A 15,832-nucleotide genomic window follows, 5' to 3' on the forward strand; every position below is an offset into this window, starting at 1 on the left:
GGTCTTTAAGCCCAGCCAACAGTTCAGCTATCATGTGAAGAAAAAGTTAATACACACATACAAATACACGAAGAAAAACAAACACCCAAATTAGAGACTGTGGCAACTGGCAAAGTTTTCTAACCTTGAGAGCACAAGCAACCGAAAAAGTAATAATAATTCTAACCCGATCTTCCTACTTATTTTATATCTCCCCTCAGCAACCTAACTTCTACTCGGCAACAGTGCAGTTATTAATTCATGAGGCACTAATTAGTTCTTTGTTTAATTTTGTGTTAAACAGACTGACCGGAATGATAACGACTCGCGCTGTAGCGCTCTGGTCCCACGCCGCCCCTGTTTGCTACAACAAGGGAGCATCGTGCGACTAGCATGATGAACCCAATTCCCTTCTAAGTTGCACTTCATTAAGTCAAAATGTGACAAGGAGCTTAGAGGAGGAACTGGCAGATCTGATCGCACATAACAATGCAGGCCCCGTAAGTTTGGGATGAGGGGGAGCCGTGCATTCCAGCATCCATGTTGCTAATTTTCTATTTTTAACCCGTAGGGGCTGCCTTTCATTTTCCTTTAATTGTTTTTGTTGGGAGCTGCAGTGTCCTCTCTTTAAATTGCCGCTCCTATCAACTCCCCAGATCAAACCCCTGTGCAACATCTCCGGCGCAGAGTAAACAACAGGCTTGCCCTTTTGCATGAAGTGGCGAGGGCGGAATATGCCGGTAAATAGGTGACTTTAATAACACGTTTGGCACGGCACACACGCCAGCTCACGTCATACGCACGCCAATGACAGGGTATACGTTATAAAAGACAAAAAAGAAAACATTGCATTTTATGCCTTTGGATCTCGAGAAACCTGCTGAGAAGGAAACAGAACAAAGCCGGCCTGAAAAAGGGAGGAATGTGACGGTTTTCCAACCTCCCCATATTTCACATTCTTCACCAATGCCATGAGAACACAAACATAATAGAAAGTCTAATCAAGAGCATGTTTTATGATGATCTGCTGATGTTTGCCAAGTTTTTTTCTTTCTCTCAAAGTGAGGTATTCCTCATTCTTGCAAATATAAGAGACACACCTATACCCCATCCGGGTGCAGTTATGTAATGTGTGATATAATGCATGTTTGATCTTATCATTCTGTCCAATTCGTTCTGGCTATGTTCTAAAATTAAAGCATTCCCATATTTTAAACAACAACTATTAAAAAAAAAACACAATTTTCTCACATTAAAGTTGAAATTTAAGGTCTGTTCCAAAACATAATGCTGTACTGCCTACAGAGACAGAGCCTTCTTAGGGAGCATCTTAGAACCTCATAAGAAACTAATTTGGAACGGCCAACATCGCAAGCGAATCAACAAGGAACAAGAGAGACTGAACTTGAGTTTGACGTTAGCATGTTGCTAAGCTAACAGCACTATACTCTAAGCATAAGAATACATAACATTCACAAGGATTGGGTACAATGTTCAATTTTTAATTACACTTTTACATTTTTTTACTATGAAATGTAAGTTCATGTACTGTATATCAAATTTTCGTCTGGCTCTGTTACAAAACCTAGTGATTTGCCTTGCTGCCTACTGCCTACTTAGGCAGCTGCCTTCTAAGCAGGGCCGTAATCACCATAGACATTGAGGGGGACAATTAGAAATGGCCAAACTGTCCCCCCCAATATTTGATATAATTGATGTTGCTCTGCTGTACTCCATTATGCACTGCTCTGTTTGTTGTTAGGATGACAAAAAAAGTTTTAAATGTTACATTTTAGGCTGGTCTGCCTCAGCGGTCTAACAGCGCTCATCACTGTCAGAATGAGTGAGCTGGCCAATCAGATCAAAGTAGGCGGGGCTTACTGTTCACAGAAGACGAGTGCGAATTCCGATGTGACGCTTTCGTTTTAGCAGTGAAAGAGTACATAAAGAGTAAGTAGTTAAACATTATATATTTGATTTCATTTTTATGGCTGAAATATTCATCGACTGACAGTAATATCCAGTGATGCAAACATTTTTTATGAAATTACACCGTTTTGAATTGAAAACATGCGATTATTTAATTAATATAATGATTAATGTAATTCATAACAGAATGTGAGGGGACAAGAAAAGTTTTGTGTTTTTGACATATTAGACATACAAATAAGAGTTAATATTGAAAAAAAGAAGAAAAAAAAAAGATTGCATAAGTTAACTACAGTAGACCTGGAACTTCTACCAATCTTATTTCTTTTTCGTTATTCCCTTATATCCCTTTTAATTATTTAATAATAAAAATAAAAAATAAAAAAAATCATGGTCCCCCCCAATGTTCAAGACATGGTTATGGCCTTGCTTCTAAAGGAGGATCTTAATTGTCACGTACCCTGAAAAGTGACTAATTTGGTACAGTCAACATCACCACACACTGCACAAACAACACAATTCACAAGAGAGACTCAACTCAAGTCTGATGTTAGCATGTTGCTAAGCTAACTGTGTAAATCTCTAAGGATAAAAATATGTAAAACACAAATATTTGATACAATACTCCTATTTAAATTACACCAAACTCTTTTTATAGATACTTTTTGCTACTTAATGAAATGTAAGATTATATAGATTAGATAAAAAGTTTTCTCTCATCTGCCTCTGTTTCAAAACCTATGCAACTCTACAAACCACACAAATAGCGTTTAAACTTGAGTTTAACGTGAATATGTTGCTATCATTACATACCATAACAATACATAACATACACAAATATTGGCTAAAACAATCAATTTTAAAATTACACTGAAATATTTTTTTGCATTATTTTTCAGTATTTAACTAAACAAGTTCATTTCTTTCACCTCTTCTGCAATTTTGAATTTATTTTTCCACTAAACTCATCGCAGTGCAATCTAAGATTGCCTTCCCTGCAAATGATACATGACTCTGCCTTAGAATTTGGCTAAAACAAGGCAGCATAATTAAGTTACCTACCCTTTGCGACCCCTCACAATGCTGCCTCCGTAGGCAGCTCGCTAGGTTTTGGAACAGAGCATAGATGAGATATTTACCCTCTCAAGGGTCTCCCCATTGGTTAAAGATACGATAAAAAAACAGACTTGTAATTACACTGTATAATAGACAAGATTGGCATTTTCAAAATCATTTTCATGTGGATGGAAATGACATTGCTCTGACTATTCTGTATTCACTGGTGCAGATAAATAAACAAGGCATGAAGAAAGAGAGAGAGCGAGCGAGGGAGAGAGAGGGGAAAAAAACATGAAGAAAGAACGCAGAGTACAATGGCAAGCAGGTCAGTAATTAGAAAGTCTGTTTGCACAGTAATAATTTTAATATATTCATCAGGAAACAGGGCATGCTTCGCATGATAAAACGCCATCAAGGAAGATATCCCAGCACCCCCTTAACCTTTACTCAAGACTGACAGCAGATTGCCGAGGATCTCAAAGACAAACTAGCTTGCCAATTATTGACACATACGACTGGGCTTCATTCGGCGAGGAAATTATGCAGCGGACAGTTGACATGAAAACATGACATTTAGATGCTACCTTTCGCTCGTCGGCACAGTTAACGGCCGTGGGTTAGTCTTATTAGTTAAGTAACTCAATCAAGAGAGCGGTGCACTTTTTAACAAACCCGCACGGGAGCCGCGACACCTGTTAAACCAACAGAAAGTGATGAGCGCCGCACTTCTCTCAGCGCTAGAAACACAAAAACGGTCATGTACATGGCACAAAACGTTGAAGGGAAGCAGTAACCTTGTTTGTTATTGTGCCAGGTGATGATGCTATGGAAATTATTGCAAATTGTTTAAAGTAGCCCTGACACAAACACACAAAATACTTGACCTTATTAAGTCATTTCACAAACAGAAAAGCATCGAAAGGTGAAAGTAGTCTCAGATCAAATCAGGCATGAAATATACTTCTAAGCACAAACCAGGGGAGCAAGTTCTGTTAATGTGCTTCTCACACCTTAAAGAAAACATTCATTAAAGATTTTTTTCTTCCACAGAACTTGATTTTCTTTAAACCCCCAGAGCCTGTGTGCATGACAAAACTCTTACATGACAGCTTCCTATCCTGAAAGCGAAGTTAGCTGCTCCCAGCGAATCCACAGAGGACCTGTAGGTTTAATAATTAAAAACAGGAACATACACATTCAAAGTAGCATACAAAACAGCTTGAGATAACAATCCTCTGTCCTCTTAGTTAGGATTTACGGCCGATCCATTGTTTCCATTTCCTGGCTGTGTTTGTAACTTATAAAATTAGAAACTCTGTAACCCTTTCTGGTGGACGCAGGCTCAGCCCAAATAAAAGCTAATCGCTAATTACATGATTCAGATGACATACTTTGGGAGCCATTAAAGCGAGCAGCCTTTCCTCCCTGGCTCAGACCTTTTCATTCTTTACGTACTCCCCTCTGAGTCTCTATTCAACGGCTGTGGCACAATGAAAAATCGAACATTTACTTAATAGCGCTGCTTATGCGGAGCTGACAGAGGCGAGAAGGCCCCCCTTTTTGCTGTCACTCCTCGGTGCTATTCTCCGCTGCCTGCTGGAGAGGAGGACACTGGGCCGAGGGGCAGCTACCTCTGCACCCCACCCTGCCCTCCTGCCCTAATTTTTGTCGTCCATCTCTTTGAAATCCGGCGCTCACGTGGGAGCAAAGAATGGTGAGCGATGTGCAACAAGTGCTGGCACCATGGAAACCACTATTTTCCCCGCAAAATATTCCTTTCTGGCCCTTTTGAGGAGCTGTCACCGCGCAAAGCGAGCATCACACGACCCCAGGCCCGGCCGTGACAAAGCCTATTTTCTGCCTCGTACTTGATTGATTAAAGAACTTTTTAGCAAAACCATGTAACGAGACAAAAAAAGTGACACATAGAAGAAAGGGCCGGGGGTGAGCTTCTATCACACTGTTTCCCCGGTAATATGAAAAAAAGAGAAGGGGGTCGGGAGGGGGAGTCGAGGTCAGCGAGAGCATGAAACCGACCACAATTGCGATTAAGACGATCAGGAGAAAAGGAAAAGACGTTTGGGAAGTGAGCTCATCTCGTAGCTGACATGAAATCATAACTGACCCCATTTATTTTCTAAATACATGCACCTGGCCTTTATTGTTCATCATTTATTAAATATTATTTTCAGAGAAAAGAATCTGGGAGCCTGGTAAAAAAACTAAATCATATATATATTTATTATATATTTTAATATTATATATACAGTGCTCAGCGTAAATGAGTACACCCCCTTTGAAAAGTAACATTTTAAACAATATCTCAATGAACACAAAAACAATTTTCAAAATGTTGACAAGACTAAGTTTAATATAACATCTGTTTAACTTAAAACATGAAAGTAAGGTTAATAATATAACTTAGAGAACAAAATTTTCAGTTTTACTCAAATTAGGGTGATGCAAAAATGAGTACACTCCACTGAAAGTCTCTGGAGCAAAGCTAAATTTTAGACTACAAATGTCTAATTTAACAAGAATTCAAGCACAGGTGAGTCTAATTCTTCATTACACAGGTGTCCCGCAGACAGTTGACTATAAAAGGGTGTTAAAAGCCCTTCCCATTTCATGCTGTCAGCAATGGCACCACATGGAAGAGAAATGTCACAAGACCTGAGAAAGAAAATCATTTCTTTACACCAGAAAGGTGAAGGCTACAAGAAGATCAGCAAAGCTTTACTTATCAGTCAGAATACTGTAGCAAAAGTCATACAAAAATTTTAAAAAGATGGAACTGCAACCATCTCACAGAGACGTCCAGGTCGTCCACGGAAGTTAACACCTCGACAGGAGCGTCTTCTGATGAGAAGGGTTGAAGAAGTAGAAAGCCAAACTGGGGTGACTATTTCCCGTGACACAACACGGCGTACACTGCAGAGGAATGGCATGCATGGGTGCCGTCCACGAAAGAAGCCTCTCCTAAAGCCCAGGCACAAAAAAGCCCGCCTAGAGTTTGCCAGGGCCCATGCTGACAAAGATGAAGACTACTGGGACTCTATACTCTGGAGTGATGAGACCAAGATGAATGTTTTTGGAACTGATGGCTTCAAAACTGTATGGCGTCGCAAAAGTGAGGAATACAAAGGAAAATACATGGTGCCTCCAGTGAAACATGGTGGTGTCAGTGTCCTCGTGTGGGGCTTCATGAGTGCTGCTGGTGTCGGGGAGCTGCATTTCATTGATGGCATCATGAATTCACAGATGTACTGCTCTATACTGAAAGAGAAGATGCTACCATCACTTGGTCGTCGTGCACTTTTCCAACATGACAATGATCCTAAACACATTTCTGAAGAAGAACAGGGTGAAAGTGATTCAGTGGCTCCTGATCTGAACCCAATCGAACACCTATGGGGAATTCTGAAGAGACAAGTTGAGCATCACTCTCCATCCAGCATCCAGTCTCTAAAAGAGCTCATTCTTGAAGAATGGAAAAAGATAGATGTTGCAAAATGTCGCCAACCTGTTCATTCCATGCCTAGAAGACATTAAAATCATGGAGGCCATACAAAGTACTAGATGTAGTAGTTTTTGTTGTGGGGTGTACTCATTTTTGCATCACCATAATTTGAGTAAAACTGAAAAATGTGTAATCTAAGTTATATTATTAACCTTACTTTCATGTTTTAAGTTAAACAGATGTTATATTAAACTTAGTCTTGTCAACATTTTGGAAACTGTTTTTGTGTTCATTGAGATATTGTTTAAAATGCTACTTTTCAAAGGGGGTGTACTCATTTATGCTGAGCACTGTATATATTATTCAAGCAGAAACCACAGGCCAGTCACAATCAGCATGGCCATCAAAAACTCCAGAGAAAGATGTTTTTAGAAGCAGATGGTGAAGTTCATGTATATACCAGCAGGGGCTGACGAACTCAAATCCCTCGCCGTCCAACCACATGCAATTAATTCCCAATGGATAAAATATCCAGTTTCACTAGGAAACACGTAAGTGGGAAAATGGGTTACGAACTGCATTTCATGTTGACTTTAATACGCTTCTTAATCTCACAGAGAGCAATTTGTTATACTTACGCCTTGAGAGTTCATACATCACCCCGTTACTGAACTTTTTTCATTTCCATCGAGAACCTTCCTGGCACATTTGATTAGCCATGTTACCATAACTACCCACCTTCACTCTGATTCATGATCTCCGCTTCACCGCTATCAATGCCAGCGCATAATCTCCACTAATTCCCAGGCTTGGTTAGAGAAATGTCTTTTGCATTAACTTTCATCTACACATCTGTATAACCTGCTTGTGTGAGTCGAGTAAAGCGAGAGATCAATATGCTACATGGAGCACATTTCATGTATCTTGTTGGCCTAAGTGACAGGCCATTTAATATGAAGTGAGGCGGATCCAGCGGCCCAGGTCTGCGTCTGAGTCGGGCCGCAACATTTATTCATCTCCAGAAACAAGTCAATACAACCAGTTCATCAACACCCAATGGCTTTCATCCAGTCACACATTTATTTTGTGGATCATTACGATATGAAAAACAACAAAAGGTGGGGGAAAAAACGAAAATGTTTACCTTGAAAACATCTTGGATTGTAAATGATCTTTATTAGCTGGTGTGGAACAGATTCGCACATGTAATGTTTCATCCTAGCTGCCTTTATTCGGATGAAAAAGGGGATATTTACCAAGCGTGTGGGAGGGGGTATGCTTTGGCATCATGAGTCTTGGCAGGAGAAAATTAGTATTCCAGATCTGGCCAATCTGGGCTCAAAAAAGAGCCTTAGCAAATCCCCACGGTGGAGGTGTCAGGCGCAAAATGACAAAAATCTGCTCCTTGACAGGGAGTCATTTATATTTTAGCTCCGTTCCATTATCTTAACGAATCCATCATCAGCCAATGCAATATTAACAGCAGAAAATCAACTCATTAGATCCAGGGGGATTTAATCAAGATTGCAATCATGTATGCGGTTCCTGGAGAGTTTGATTTTTTTTTTCTTTTTGGTCCTTTCCACATAATTGGCGCATCTCAGATCTTAATAAATTATTCTCTGTCTCAGACTGATGCCATTTTTTCCCCTCCCTCTCACGCCAGGCTCACTCTGGCTCTGACTATAATATTTACAATAAACATTATTATGTCATGGGCACACTGTTTAAATGGCCTTTAGCTAACTCTGAGAGGTAATTGGCTTTTCCATTTCTCTCTCGTTTTCTTCTTAATTGCCAGATGATATTGCTAACTGTCTCCCAAGGAAAGAGGAAAATGTTTTGGTGGGGCTGTGCTCTTTTGCCTTTGAAAGTCTTCCGCGTAAGATAGTGAGCAACTCTTTGAATTGTTAATAAATACAATCATCAGAATGTCAAGTTCTGGTGTTTAAAACGCCAGCACCAGAACAGCATTATTCAGTGGTTTAAAGGTGGACTGAATATTTTTTTTATTTTTTTTTATCTAAGTTTTGATGGCTGATTCAACAGGACTCTTGGACTTGATACTAACAATAATCGTATGCAGTATCATAAGCAAGTGTTCATTTACCAATGGCATTTTAGAAATGCTCTATTCACACATGTATGTGTCACCCATAAATGAATTTCTACAACAAAAATGTCAGATAACAGAAAGGTTATCGAGATAAAGCGAGAAGTACCAAAGTCTCACTCTAAGAAACAACTTGGCAATGTCCCTGGGCAGCTATTTTCTAGTCATGACAGTGTACAGAACCTATTTACAGCATGGGGGGAAACACAATCTCTCATAATGCTACAATAAAATGTCAATTCAACAATGACATCACTAATTTCACTTCTTTAGCTTAAATCATATTAAAAATTGGATTTTTTCTAGCTATTGCAGTTGCGTAGTCATGAGTCAGTTTTATTAGCTAATGCCTCAATCCAAAAGGCAATCAGTTCTTTTAACTACAGTATAAGGTTGGACTTCTCTCATTCAAGTAAAAAAAAAAAAAACATGCAACTGTAAGATAAAGTTTAAAGAAAACAAACATTATGTAATAAAAAGCCACAAATGCGAGAAAACTGTGAGATACAAAGTTGCAATTAAAGAGTCTCAGTTATAACATATGAAGTCACAGTTACAAGACATAAAGTCGCAATTGACCCTTCGCCGGGAGTTTGATTGACAAGCGATCTAACCAATCATAACGCCGAATCTGCCATTTTGTCTGACAAAGCAGTCAGGAGTTAGAAGAGTAACCTCGGTGGACTTGAACTTGAAAAATGGTGTGTACTGCGTTTTAAACAACATTCCTTCTGATGTTCATTCATGTTTATTTGATGCTATAAATTAACTAGTAAGAAGAGATGATTCACAAGCTTGAGCTGAGGCGCTACAGCGATCTGTCACGACACATTAAAGAGCCACAAAATGTTCTAATTTCTTAAAAAATTACACAGTTTGAAAGCTGGGACTTTGTTTAATATCATAAGTAACCTGCTCTGTCTTGTCTGTCGACGAGTTGTCAGTGTCCTCTTTGCTCCGCGATGTATTTTTCACTCTGTGTGGCGTGACAGCGCCATGGCTTGTCGGACAAAGCAACGGTAACTAAGGGGGGCGGGTCTTTGCGAAGGGTCAATTAACCTTTCGCCAGGAGTTTGATTGGCAGGTGATCTGACCAATCATGACGCTGAATCCGACAAACAAACCAGACAGGAGAGTTAATAAATTAATGTCAGTGGACTTGAACTTAAACAATGATGTGTACTGATGTCTTTCCACGGTTGAAACAATATACCTTCTGATGTTCATTCACGTTTATTACTAGTAGGATGAAATAATCGGTTCACATGCCAACTGAAACTGGCACAACACATTAAAGAGCCACAAAACAGTATGAATTGTTTGAATTTCTTTCTTAAAAAAAGCTGAGACTTTGTTTCATACCAAAAGTAACCTGCTCTGTCTTGTCAGTCGGCGCATTGTCAGTGTCCTCTTTGCTCTGCAATGTATTTTTCACTCTGTGAGCACCATGGCTTGTTGGACAATGCAACAGTAACTGGGGGGCGGGTCTTTGCAAAGGGTCAATTACAATATATGAAGCTACAAGCTATATTTATGTGTACTATTCACCTCTACTTCCAGTATTATATAAGACAGGACACCATACAATAATATATTATTTGAACTACCATTTCAAATAATAAATGATCAAAACAAACAGTATAGTCAAACCTAAGTTAAAAAGGAGCCCTGTAACGTGCCCGGGCCTGGCCTGTTGCCACGGCTACACACAGCCAACAGACACAAATATGGAAGTGTTCAAATAAAAACAGTCAGAGGAAGGAAAGGAAATACATGGATCACTCAAAAAGAATATCAAACAAAGTTCATCCAGAACACTTCAACTAAACCTCCCTCTACACATGTTACATATTCCAAAAAGTTGATTCATAATTATTTTATACAGTCAAAAACCATTTATTTCCCACAGGCCTCTCTCCACCTCCCGCCCGCAGCGCTATCCTGTCTGGATTAACACACAACATGTCCTACAAGATCCAAAAGTATAAAAACTGGGGAAGAGCCTTTTAATCTGCCTATGGAACAAAGCCTTTTTGTACAAGCCTTACCCTGACCTTGTCACTACCAGTTAAACTCACTGTCTATTCTGCAATATAAAGCCCTGGTCATCTCGCTGTGTCTCCACGCCCCCTCCCGCTTCCTGTGGCCGCCCTCTGCCTGTAGAGAGCAGCACAGAAAGCCTGGCTAATCCTTGTGTCACTCCGAGATGGTCAGTGCTAAATCCTTCTCCTCAGTAAACCAATCTCTGTGTTTTTTATCTAGATTTATTAGATTATAAGCCCTTCCTGGCTCTGCCTGAGTCAGTGCGACACATACTAATCCTAATCGGAATAGACATGTATTAGCCCAGTTCAAGGGGAGCTAAACTGTGACGGCGCTCAGATCGCTGTGACAAGAGCCAATAACACCTCAAGTCCTCGCATATTTTTTTTTACATATCTATTTTAGAACAAAGCATTATGGCACATAAATCAAAAATACTGTAATAGCTCACCACATTTTTAATTTACAAATAATAAAAAAATAAATAAATTATGCTACCTAATGTGTTTTAAAGATGTTAATTCTCTCTATATGGCTCTATAATCATATCAGATGTGCGTCTTGTTAATCAATTAGATAATGCATCAATGCTGCTGCTGTTATTTGTTTATAAGACCTTATGCGTTTAAATAAATTTGCAAAATCCTAGCATCCAATAAGCAGAGTTGCCCTATAAAGTAATCAGGGTTAAATGCCTCCCTGCTGGCCAAAGTTAAAAATAAAGTCTAATTCTAAGATACTTTTTCGGGTTGTTTGGTTGTTTGCTTGTCTGCACAAACAGCAAGATGCAGAAAAGACTAGAAAGAGATGAAAATGCCAGTTTAATTTATCTAAATTGGGCCTTTTAGGTTGAATATAATCACATCTTGCCAAACATTGTGATAAACGAAGCAAATATTTTCAGAGGCTGCATTAGTTAATGTGAGCTGGCAGTAAGTAAGACCTACTGGAATGGGTCCATATGACTTATGAGGACAGGACTGGATCCAGAGGTGTCTCTCTCCACAGACATTTCTGCCAATGATATCAGGGCCAAAAGCGTGAGTTTCACTGCAGGATATCCTGAAATACTACTGAAATCCATTCAAATCTCCACACTTACGTAAAGTTATATTAAAGTCAATCATATAGTGTTTTCCGAGAATATATATAGGCCATATATATATATATACAGGGCTCTACACTGCGACCATTTCGGTCGCATTTGCGCCTGAAAATAACTACGTGCGACTGTGAAAAAATATTTAGGCGCATTGGTGGGAGCATTATCAATTCTGATAATACAATCGGAATAAAAAGTACAACTCCCAAAATGCATCTATACTGATCAACAGTTATGTTTCATACTGAAATCAGCTGCTTTTCATGCCTTAATTCAAAGACTTTGCTTCAGTCAGCACAGCAAAGCAAGTGCAAAAGACGTGCGAGACGGACTACACTTCAAAGATTGTTTAAAGGTGAAACGGGTATGACGCACTTACCAGACCGTCTCATGCTGCTGATGTTTCAGCCAAATAACTGGAAATACTACATTTGAATTATCATAAGCAAGGTGGAAATTAACGGAGGCTTGGGGCAAAAATGCCTCCAAAATTAATTAAAAAATTATGAATGCCCATGTGCATATTACTTTCACTTTTGTAGTGGCAATTCGGAGGCGGCAATTGCTTGAAATGTGGGTGGGTTCGTTATTATTCTTAATGAAAAACACAACAACAAAACAGTACAATGACAAACTTGCTTAAATAAGCGCTTTTACATTTAATTTTGGAACCAAATCTTCATCCATCGTCTTGTCATTCAGAAAAGTGAGGCGAAATGGGCGAAGTGAGGTGAATTCTGACTCCTGCTGCTGATCTGTGCTGCGACTCTCGCTGTATCTGTTCTCTAATTGAACTGAATGATTTTTATTACTATAAAAATAATCAAAACGATGATGGGGGGCGGTGCCGCAGTCACGGTTGGCAAGTGATATAACCGGTGTTGCTGCTGAACACCGGTAACACCGTACATCGCAGCAAGCCTGTAAGTTAAGTAATATCACACGAGTAGACTCCTGTTTCTCCGAGTATTGGCATGATTGCAAATGTGGTACTTACTGATCTGATTCAAGTCCAATAAACAAATTGATATTAAGCGACTTAACGTTTTAGCCACAATACTGTCTGTTTTTGCTCTATTTCATGAAAATAGTTTTAAACAAAGCCACACCAGAACTGTTGCGCATCTCCAAGCAATGGTGATTCCTGAATGAATCTGTGTTTTGAATGACTGAATGAATGACTCGCACATTAAGATTTACCGCCACCTACTGGCTGTTTTATTTTCATGTTTACATTTATTTTCAAATTTACACTTTACATAGACCGTTTCTTCTTAAAATATTACATTTTTAAAGTTTAATTTTTACATATTTCTAAATTCAAAAACTCATTTTCGTACATTACTTACCAATGAGCTGCATTAAGCAGTCTATGTAAATGTGTCTAAATAATACCACTTCAGATGGAGCTTCTGTGCCACTTCTGCAGTGCAAAGATCAATTTTTTGATGATTTCTTTTGATTGGTAACATCTGATTGGGTCTTATTGTTCTAACTGAATTTATTGTTTAACATTTAAAAACAAATTTTCTATTTTATTTAAGAAATTGACGAAATACGATGCATACATTTAATAAGATTAGAAACAAATGCTCTTATAATGGTAAAAATGCCCCTGGAAATTAATTTAAAGGGGCAAATATCGGCCTGTAGTGGGAAAGTTAATGTCTGTTATTGATCAGAAAGTGCTCCTAAATTTAAGAAATGGTAGCGTAGAGGCCTGATATATATATATATATATATATATATATATATGGTAAAACTTTAGTATAGGGAAAACATATAAATTATTAACTATGATTTTTCCCTCAATAAACTCCTAATTTATTGCTTATTAATAGTTAGTAAGGTAGTTGTTAAGTTTAGGTATTGGGTAGGATTAAGAATGTAGAATAAGGTCATGCAGAATATGTGCTTAATAAGTACTAATAAACAGCCAATATTCTAATAATATGCATGCTAATAAGCAACTAGTTAAAAGACCCTAAAATAAAGTGTTACCATATATATATATATATATATATATATATATATATATATATATATATATATATATGTCATAATAACAATATTATATTATTATAATAACATAATACAATACAATGACATATTTAGTTATGTGTTGCTTATAAAAAGTGACTTACGGGCTCATGCAAACCAGCTAAACTTTGACCTTTTATACTGCAAAAACAGTAAGAGTAACACAATATTCGAAACATAGCTAGAGTTGCCAGTGCCTTTGTCCGAGAGCGTTTGTCTGAGAGTGAACGTAAGAGAAAGAAAAGATACATATGCATTGTGCACTTCAGCGCATGACAACATATTTGTGTGTCCATGTCTGTTTGTGTGCGAGAACAACAGCATCCAACGCACACGGCAGCCTGACCGCATGTAGCCGCTGGCTGACAGGAAGAGGTGAGGGAGATCTGACAGCAGTGTCTGCTCCCTGTACATGTTAGCTTGGCCCTGAAAGAGAGAGCCTACTCTTGGGTCTTCCCCTCCGGGCAGGAAAGGGACCATACATATCACTTCCGATTCTGCATCACTGCTTAAACCAGTTCAGATCATCCTTGCTTAAAAAAAACAAAACAAAAAACGCTTAAACCAGCTGATATCCCAGCTTTATAAGGTGGATCTAGTTTGCTGGTTTTGTGGGTATGTCATATAGGACATCAGCTAGACTAGCTGAGACCAGCAAACCAGCTGAGACTGTACACCTGTAAACCCCATGTTCATATCCCGGTGTGTTTCTGGTTATGTTCACACAGTCAGTGTTTGGGATTGACAACTGTATTTACTAACAGGTGTGACCCAAAAATGGTGCTGTTCATACAACAGAAAGAATAACAAAGTCAAACTCCTTTTCTAAGTAAACTAAACCATAACTAAAGCAAATATCAAAGATATTTCAATAACACTGTAAAGTGACACAACCTTATTTAATGAACTAGCCCGAATGAGACACAAGTTCATCCATCCAAACTGATGAATCGATGTTGGAAAGACAGTGACTATTAATACTATTGACAGAGAACGTTATGTGTTTGTCAGCAGTATTTCATACAAATAAATGAATTAAACATGTTACTATTTATTTATTTAATTTTATTTAAAAAAAAAAATTAGAATTGTCGTTTTTAGAATTTTATGCCATAACTAAAATTATTGTGAAAAGTCATTAAAAAGTCTGCATAAATACAATTATTAATTGTTGAAATTATCTCTTCATTTGTCAACAAAATGTATTTATTCCTTGAAAGCACTAAATGAATTGTCAACGGAACTGTTAAGAAACCGGAATTGTAAAATTCTTTATAATCCCGAGTTCTGATTTCAGGAAGTCTGTGAGTTATTGTAGAATGCAGTTGTCACTCTTGTTCATAACTGAACTGAAGCATATATTAGAACTCCAAACAGTGTATGTGTGAACAGCCATAAAGAACCAGGACCCCCTTCTGTTTACAATGACTCCTGCTTCACAAACACACAGGCGTTAGGAAGGGTGACCCACGCTCTCTCAACACCCACTGAATGTGCCTGGCATAGACTATTTATTTCCAAAGCGCGACCTCGTCAGCTTTGTGAGAAAATCCATGTCTGTCCCGTCTGCACTTTTGTCTCTTTTATGTAAGTGGGAGATATTTCAACCGGCTATCGGTTTACCTTATACGTGCTGGTATATGCAGGAAAGGTGCCCATGTAGGGTCAGTGACTCTTCTCCGAACGTCCCTCTGAATCAACACTGCCTGTCTATGGCCATTTGTTTCCCTCTGTACCCTCTCTTTCTCTCTCTCTGGATGGAAAATATGGCATGCTCTTCAGAGAGGAATGTAGTGCTGAGTTGCATGTCTGAGGAGGCTTGATAAAATGCCCACAAGTAACACAACCCTCGGTGGCACTTTGAGAATCAGCAGCGGTTGACGTTGGTGAGAGATTTGGCTGAGCTTACGCATATTTTCAGCGCTCAGCCATATCTACTGACAACAAAAATCAATCCAGTAGCAGAAAGCAATAAGTTTAGTTGACCATGGAAAGGTTGAGCACCAAAACATCAACAAAAAGCCTTAAACACTTATTGCCTTGTCTTGCCAGAGGCGGTAAGGAAGAGAAAATCATTCCTACATTGCCTACAGTACATAGAAAAAAG

General features: G+C 38.6%; 1 long non-coding RNA gene across 1 annotated transcript in view; it reads right to left on the reverse strand.

The window, feature by feature from the left end:
• The window catches only part of LOC127504827 (uncharacterized), a 102,663-nt gene that overhangs the window by 1,230 nt on the left and 85,601 nt on the right, over positions 1–15,832 (reverse strand). The window lies entirely within an intron of this gene.

This window comes from Ctenopharyngodon idella, chromosome 22, assembly GCF_019924925.1.
Source record: "Ctenopharyngodon idella isolate HZGC_01 chromosome 22, HZGC01, whole genome shotgun sequence".
NCBI classification, from domain to species: domain Eukaryota; kingdom Metazoa; phylum Chordata; class Actinopteri; order Cypriniformes; family Xenocyprididae; genus Ctenopharyngodon; species Ctenopharyngodon idella.